This window comes from Spinacia oleracea, chromosome 2 (genome assembly GCF_020520425.1).
Source record: "Spinacia oleracea cultivar Varoflay chromosome 2, BTI_SOV_V1, whole genome shotgun sequence".
NCBI lineage: Eukaryota > Viridiplantae > Streptophyta > Magnoliopsida > Caryophyllales > Amaranthaceae > Spinacia > Spinacia oleracea.
The window spans coordinates 28,877,001-28,885,858 of NC_079488.1; the positions used below are offsets into that span (position 1 = coordinate 28,877,001).

At 42.2% G+C, this 8,858-nt stretch overlaps 1 non-coding gene across 1 annotated transcript; it reads left to right on the forward strand.

Moving 5' to 3' along the window:
• Positions 1-7,856: 7,856 nt before the first annotated feature.
• LOC130468231 (small nucleolar RNA R71) lies at positions 7,857-7,962 on the forward strand. The gene has a single exon (XR_008928650.1). It is a non-coding gene; the product is annotated as a small nucleolar RNA R71 (small nucleolar RNA).
• The last annotated feature ends 896 nt before the right edge of the window (positions 7,963-8,858 follow it).

Sequence of the window (8,858 nt, forward strand, 5' to 3'; positions counted from 1 at the left end):
TTTTTTGCTTGGGATTCCTCCCCCTTTTTATTTGGGCTAAAAGGTAGATGGTTGTGGTCTATGAGTCACGAGGCGAGACTGGGTGAGTCTCGTTTGGTAGGCCTATAGTGGACCTTTAAATGGTCTTACTTTGCAAGCGTATTTAGTCGTTTCTTAAAATGTGCAAATAGCGTAGATTCAAAATGTTGTTTTTACTTTATTGAAATTTAACGAAATAATTACATCTAAAATAATAACTTTTTGCTTCTTTTCAGATTCCAGTTTTCGAGATTTAATTGGAAGTTGTGATTTAGACTCGAACTTTCATTAATTTTTCTGATTGTAACCCGTGTAGGAATACAGGGAGGTGGCCTAGACTCAAAATAATGACGTGGCGTAAGCCTATAATACTTGACCAAGCAACTCTCAGACTTAGGGTAATTGGACCATAACTTTCGTTGGTTGACACTTTAGATTTTAACCCTTGGGTGTTCATTTGTCATGCGCCATTTTGCTTAATGTTGGCAAGGTAGTTAGTTGGGGAGATCGAATTTTTATTTTTGCAAGACTAGAATCATTAGTGCAGCTTCTCTCTTAGTGTGTATTACTTTACCCCAATGGTAGCCTTATGGCATGCCGATTCGGGTATTTTCATGGTTTGTCATGTTGCATTCATGGAAAACCTTTTAGTCCGTACTTAGGAATACTTCAAGGAGCGAGTGGCTCGAGAGGACTATGACAGTCGTGACCCAATGTGATCATAAGCCTTGAGGCCATTAATTTTTTTCTTTGCCAACGGTATTGACACCTTAGGCTCACTTTGGGGGTTGTGCGACTATGGAGGAATGATTTTCAGAATGTGACAGTGTCCATTTTGCAAATACTTGAATTACGTAATATATTCTTTTTATCAGTGAGAGAGAGTATTGAGGTCGTAGATTCTTAGCAAGGGATGACAATTACATATGGGTGCTTATTGATTTCTTTTAAATGTTAGGCATGGAGACTCAATATGGTTTAACCTTATAACTTGCAGAACGACACCAAGCATTAGGACCGATTCTATGTATAAGACAACTAAGACTTAGGATTTAGATTGTACTTTGGCATAGCCTAGTCTAGACTCGGATTTATTTATTTTTTATTTGAACATTATTTTTTCTTTGAAGACTTTATCCGAACATTATTTTTTTGAATACTTTGCCCATGTGACATTCAAGGTTATTTCAATTAGCGTGCTCAGTTTTGGAGCCGAACATTGTCGTCATAGGAGGCCTAACAACGACACAAAGAGTTATTATTTTATTATTTTGTTTTTAGTCGCTTTTAGGATCGAGTGCCTTTTCATACGCTCTCGCAGCAATTTTTTACAAAAAGTTTTTTTTTTGCTACGTACTTTTTTATGCGCGGGCACCGAGGCTGCTGTGCCTGACCAAAAGGCCAGGCAGCAACTTCAGCGCCCAACGAAGGGCGTTAGAAATATTGGCGCCCAACCAGGGGCGTTGAAAATGCGTCCCTGGCTGGTGCTCGTTTTCTGTTTACGAATATTTTTTGTTTATGCGACCTTCATTTTGCGTGCTTGCCTAATAACGTCCTTTACGCGTTGTGCAGCGTTTGTGGGATTCGTTACGGGCCATCCCGAGCGTCGCTTATTTTTGTGGCGATCGTTCGGGTTTGCGGAACACGTATTTTGGTATAACTCTTTGGCCAATTGGTTTATGAATGTTTGGGCAATTTTTAAGGTCGTTGGTTTTCTAGCATTATTTGTCACACACAATCACATATTTCGCTACACATAACTAACATTACATCATGAGGCGAAATAATAATATGTCATGTAGTTTATTATAGGCTTCTATGGGTAATATTTGCGTCGGCTTGGTACCGCTTCTATCGCAGATCCAACACATGCCCTGGTCGAGGTAGTGCCTTTAACAGACGAATTTCGCCCAAGAGGCCAATCACGATGTAAGCCAAGGGGGCATGCACCAATGAGAGGGACCTAGTGGGCGAGCGATTGGGTTTGGGACGGGTGTACTACTAGCGAAAGTGCCGAGTGGAAAACATTCGAAGCGTATGCACCCCCCGGTTGGCGATGGGTATCCTTAGTCCCAACTCCCTAAGGGAGCCAAGATTCGTTATGCGGTTCTGCCCGTTCACATTAATATGCTGATTTTCAGGTCGTCCCAACTTGATGGGGAAATAAACGCGGGGTAGGATCGTTTCACCCTTCGGCTATTTTGCTTACCTACGAGCACGAGTATTTCCTTCACTATCCCCAGCGGAGTCGCCACTGTGAGGGGGTCGAAAAAGCACGAGGCTAATGCGTGACCTCGTCCCTCGTGGGTGTGACGCTTCTTTTTGTCAAATCAAGTGTAATTGGATTTCCTGTGAGTTTACACCCAATTGACTAGTAATATAGGAGTCGCCATTCAGTTTTTAACGACAATGAGAAAAACTGACAAAACCCGGTTATCGTGACATAAAGGGAGTGCAATTATGTTTGACCACGATGGCCATAGGTTCCCTTGTGATTCCTGGTGTGGGGATCGCTCAACGTACACCCGCAGGGTAGAGATTGAGGGTTCGGGGGACTGTAACTACCGAGAGGAGTACTCGCTCTTCGATAACTCCAGAGGCAGGATATCCTTACTAGCTCAGCATAAATAATTGAAGGGACATGTGTTAACTATTAAACTAATCTGAATTGATTTTAGCAATATGCAACACATAACACTAGATTGATCGTGATTATCTTGTTTAGATTGATTTAAGGGACCTAGCATGATAGTTCAATTGTCCCAAATATTATCTCTATCAGGCGTGATAGAACAATCAGATTTAATAGTTTAACAGGTTTATAAAAGGGCGAGGAAAGCGATTAAATCATGCGAAGGGACACATTACGACGCACCCTTGAGAGGTGCGTCATGGTTCTCAGAAAACTAACCACTTTGGCTTTGCTATTTCTCCTTTTATTTAACGAATCTCAAGGTTCCGGGCTTAATTCTTCAGCTACAAGGGACATGATACGTTCTGTTCCATTTTTGGATCGATTGCGACAGAACGCGGGATCAATTTCGCAGCGTGAGGCTTAGGCTTAGGGGTTGGAGTCAATACTCAGAATATGAATTGTGTGTGTGTCCCTTCACGTCAATTATGAGGCTGTATTTATAGGGAAGAGTTTGTGGAAAGATAGATTTTAAGATACTAATCCAAAAACAATCAGGAGATAAAACGGCCCCAGGCATTTTCGGCGCCGAGGGCTGGGCGTTAAAGATTTCGGCGCCCAGCTCTGGGCGTTGAAAATGGGATCTAGCTGCACTTTCGGCGCCCAGGGCTGGGCGTCAAAGATTTCGGCGCCCAGGGCTGGGCGTTGAAAATGTGATATGGTTGTTTTCCTTGTCAGATTTGGACTCTTAGAACGCGGAGCCTTTTGAGACTTATCCGAGTCTTTTAGTGCGTATTAACTTTACGACGGAATGCGTCTGGGCCCGTTACGAACTCTAGGCTCGTTAGGATTTTAATTAACACGTAACTCTTATTTTCGAATTATACAAGGAATAGAATTCCTTTGTAAATTCTATCTCTTTTAGGATTTATGTTGGAGTGCAACACCTAATTCTGACAGGTTTCTATCTTTTATGTCTTGCCACTTTTAGCAACTACCCTTTACGGCAATTACTATTCTTAGCAGGTTTCTATAAATAGGAGGTTCGGCTGAAATGAAAAGGGTGATCGAGATTCGTTATTTTATAGGAGATGCGTTGCCAAGTGGAGATTTGTGTTCTCATCATCGAACCTTCCCTTTCGGGAATGGGGACAAAAGTAGGCGTCTACAGTCACGCAGAGCGAACCGCAAGTGAACAATGGAATTCAAGACTAGTGCTCACACACTCTTCACTCATTTATGTGGCGGGTAAAAGATGTACCCGTTCGCTCTCCTCCCAATATGTATGTGAACAATGCCCTCCCAAACTCACAACACTCGTGTGTTTAAAAGAACATGCACTCAACCTAATAGTCGACTCGGAATATGTCATGTTATAACTTGCATTGATAAACAACTACTTTCTCATTAATATGACACTATGCACAAAGGTCGGAAGGTCTTCAAAGCTTATAATGATAGGCTTAGGTAGGGGTGCGGTAAATTTGGGTAAAATGTGAGCTTAAAGCCTTGGCTTTGGGGAGCATAAATCCTAGCAAAACCATGATCAACCACAAATGATGACCACAACTGTCCCACTCAACACATGATGAAACAACAAACAAACCACACTATACTTTCTTGCCTTTCTTTCACAATTAAAATCAATCACTCATAAAGATAAGAAATTACAATACTTGAGTGAAACAATGCTTTGAATTTTTCTGAGAGTAATGATTTTTTTCTTTTTATTTTTTTCAATTTCCTTTTTTTTTCCTTTGGAAACCTTCATATTTTCTATTCTTCTCATCTCTTTCACTCTTCATTATTTTTTTTCTCTTTTTCAAACAACAAACAAGATAAGAAGAACTCCCTTATTTCCTTTTCAACACTCACTTTGTGCTCAAAATGTAGCACACTACAACTCCCTCACCTCACTTACTATTAGCTCCCCCAAGCTAGGCTTGGGACTAGTAACCAATGTGGCTTTCATGGGCTTGTAATATGGCTAGTCACCGAATAAAGGGGCACAAGCAACAACATGGGTAGAAAAGGAGGGAACAAATGTATCTAGATTCATCTGAAGGCTACCTAAACAGAAAAATGCCTTCGTCCTCCACAATGTGCATGTATATGAGTCATAAAACACTACTAATAGTTGTAAATCAATACTCAAAATCAATGACACACCAGGAAGCTATCTCACATCCTAACCAAGTCAACTAGTCAAGCACCAAGTCCACAAATAGTTAGTCAGAGTTGACTCATGTTAAGGCATCAAAGTAGTCATATATCAAATCATGGCTAACACATCTACATTGCCCATCATCAAATACCAAGAATCAAAAAAATTTCCAATCAAGGGGCACAGGGAAGCATAATTTTGTATTTATCGGAACGTATTTTTGTAATATTTTTTTTTCAAAGCAATAAACTACTCTAGAAAACATTAAACACACCAAAATAAACACACAAACATAAGTAAATGCAAAAATAAAAGGAAAAACATACCTAATATGTACAAGTGAGTGAAACACCCCCCAAGCTAAATCAGACAATATCCTCATTGGCTCAAGGGGTATCATGAGGAAAGTGAGCAACCCGTGGCTTATTTGTCGCTGATTCGCAAATCGCCCGATCGGGCAGCAGATCGCCCGATCGGGCGAATTTCGAACCTTTTCGTTGAATCTGTGCGCGACCGATCGGGCGCTCCTCGCCCGATCCGGAATGGGCGAAATGCAATGCCCATTTTCTTCAACTATTTCCAACCTAGAATCATCTCAAACCCTCGAACTGACGTCATCACCAACCGCCCGATCGGGCATTTGACTCGCCCTTTGATTCGATCCGGCAACCGTCGCCCGTTCGGGCGATTTTCCAACATTTTCCTTGAATCGACACGCGCCCGATCGGGCGGTCCTCGCCCGATCCGGGTCGGGCGAAACGCAGACTACTCCGTTTCAGCTTGAATTCAACTTTTTCGAACTTGGAGCCTTAGACCTGCACAGCATTAAACGTCCAAACCGTAAAATACCCTCTTCTCACCTCTCTAACATAGAAAACTACAATGAAATACACACTTGCTCAAAAATTATACTAAAACACACAAACGAAAGCGAAAAATACACTACGAAAAGCAATAAACAGATAGTGAAATACTCATCCCCTATTAGATTGATGCAATGTCCCCATTACACAATCTCAGTTTATGTGCAGACAACGAAAGGAAGGGGATGAGAGCCACGACAACTCATCAAATGGGGGCACCAAAGATGGTGCCATCTAGTGTCAATTCAAATGCCTTGGATGAGCTCTGTGGTGCTGGAAGCGACAGATCAGGACCCCTATCATGAATGCGGTGCCCACCGTTCACCGAGCTTTCGGCCTTTCGGGTCTCAGCATCATCAAATCGTGCTTCCTTTCGAACCCATGCCAAAGAGTTCATACTCCGATCGCCTCCACCTGCAAAACAATTTGAAACATGCGCTTTTTCCGAGTAGTTATTAGAGTTAGTATGAGTCAATTCAGTGTTAAAATAATCATTAGAAACATTGACTCCAAAACATGACTCCTCTATCATAAGGCTCTTAACAACATGGGTTAAATTGAAAGTAACCTTGTCATCCCCCACATTCAAGGTCAGCTTGCCATTTTTGACATCTATGATTGCCCCCGCAGTGTGTAGGAAAGGTCGACCTAAAATAATAGGAATCTGCCTGTCCTCTTCCATGTCCAACACAACAAAATCAACAGGAATAAAAAATTTACCCACTCTAACAGGCACATCTTCTAAAACACCTAGGGGGTATTTTACAGATCTATCAGCCATTTGCAGAGTTATGTTGGTAACTTTTAAATCACCCATGTTCAACTTAGTACATACAGACAGGGGCATAACACTAACACTGGCACGTAAATCACATAAGGCTTTGTCAATAAAAAGGTTGCCAATATTACACGAGATAGAGAAACTCCCGGGGTCCTTCAACTTGGGTGGAGACTTATTTTGTAGTAAGGCACTGCACTCTTCAGTAAATGCAACAGTCTCCACCTCACTAAATGCTCTCTTCCTAGTCAAGATGTCTTTCATGTATTTAGCATATGCAGGTACTTGATTAATTAATTTAGTGAAAGGGACTGTTACCTGCAGATTCTTTACCACTTCTAAGAACTTACCAAACTGCTTGTCTAGCTTGTTCTTTAGCTGACGATGAGGGAAGGGGAGTTTGATAGGTGGAACTTGTATCTCTACTTTCTTCTCAACCCTTGTGTTAGCTTCCTCCTCCTTGACCACCTTCTCACTTTCTCTTGGCACAGAACCACTGGCAGATACTTCAACCTTTTTTTCAATAGTCATAGGCGGCCCATCATACTCATATCCACTCCGCAAAGTGACAGCATTTACAGACTCTCTGGTCACAGGCTGTGAGGGAAGTTGACCTTTGGGTCTCTCTGCAAGGGTAGTAGCCATTTGTGCCAACTGTTTATCCATGATCTTGTTATGAGCAGTGAGGGCATCGATTTTGGCATCCTTTTCGCTCAGAGACCTCTGCAATTCCAACATCATATTCCTCATCTCTACAAGCATGGGATCAGGCTGTGTGGGTTGAGGTTGTGGAGGAAAACCAGGTGGTCCACTAGGCTGCGGGTTGTAGTTACTCCGCGGTTGGTATGACTGTTGTGGTGGTGGTTGGTACTGTGGTTGTGGTGGTGGAGGTTGTTGAATCTGATGGGGGTTCTGGACATTAGTACTCCTATATGATAGTAGGGGGTTGTTTTTATACCCCTCATTGTAAGAGTTGGAGTACGGATTGTTCTGCTTGTAGGACTGGAATGCATTGCATTGTTCGATAGAGCTTCGGCATTCCTGTGCATAATGGCCTTGCATCCCACAACTATTACAGACATTAGCAGATTGGCCACTCATTGCAGCGACACTAGCATGTTGGATTGGGAAGATGCGATCTGTATATTATCTAGCTTGTGATGTAGGGCAGTTAGCTGAGCAGTAAGCTGTTCAATAGAATTCATCTCATGCTTAACACCCCGGCCGGCAAAACCTCTAGGATTCCCATATTGGGCACTATGGATGGCCATCTCCTCAATCACCTCTAAAGCTCTAGGCACCTCCAGTTGCATAAATCTCCCACTGGCAGCTGAATCCAAAAGACACCTAGACTCATTACCCATACCATTATAGAACTGGTGAACCAGGAACCAATCATCCAAACCATGATGCGGGCACTCTCTTTGCAAGTCCTTGAATCTCTCCCAAACTTCGAACAAACTCTCATCTACTTGTTGAGAGATACCTAATATTTGACCCCTCAGATGAGCTGTCTTCTCAGGTGGGAAATATTTAACATAGAACGCAAGGGCCAAGGAATTCCAATCGGTGATTTTCATAGCTGCGCGGTTGAGACTGTTAATCCATAGCTTTGCCTTCCCACTCAATTAAAATGGAAAGAGTATCTCCATAGTCTGCTCCGGTGTTAAATTCTTCTGCTTAATGGTGGCACAATACTAAATGAAAGACTGAATATGGAGATTAGGATCTTCACCCTTTTCCACACCGAATTGGTGTCTCTCGATCATGTTTATCAGCTGGGGTTCGATCTTGAAATTCTCGACCGCAATGGAAGGCATCATTTCCTTGGGAAGCATAGACAGACTTGGTTTAGAATAGTCTGTAAGCCTTGGCACAAGTGGGGGTGGTGGTGGTGGTGCTTGGTCACCCATCTCTGAATCTGTATGGAATAGATTGCTAATCAGATAGTCGGATTCAGAGTCAGAATAGTCTCTCAACTGCTCAACGAATCTACGCCGTCTACGAAAGGTCCGTTCAGGTTCAGGATCGAACGAAGTCAGATCGCTGGTATGGACAGTCCTGGGCATAAACAAGCAAAAACTAGAAAACAGTCGTGAGATTCGGTCTCAAGGAACGGGAGTCCCTTGAGAAGTAACAAACAATAATCTAGAACAACAATTAATAACAGAAAATAAAACCGTTTCCCCGGCAACGGCGCCAAAACTTGACAGGCTAAAGTCGTATCACCTAATCAAAAATAACCTAAGTTCACTAGCAAGGTAGCAAGGGAAGTCAGGATCGAATCCACAGGGAAACATGCGTTCTTTCTACTATCAATTAATTAATCTAGACTATTGGGAACAAGAGTTGGTTGGTGATTTGTATGCTAAGACTACGAACGATAATTAAACAAATATGAAT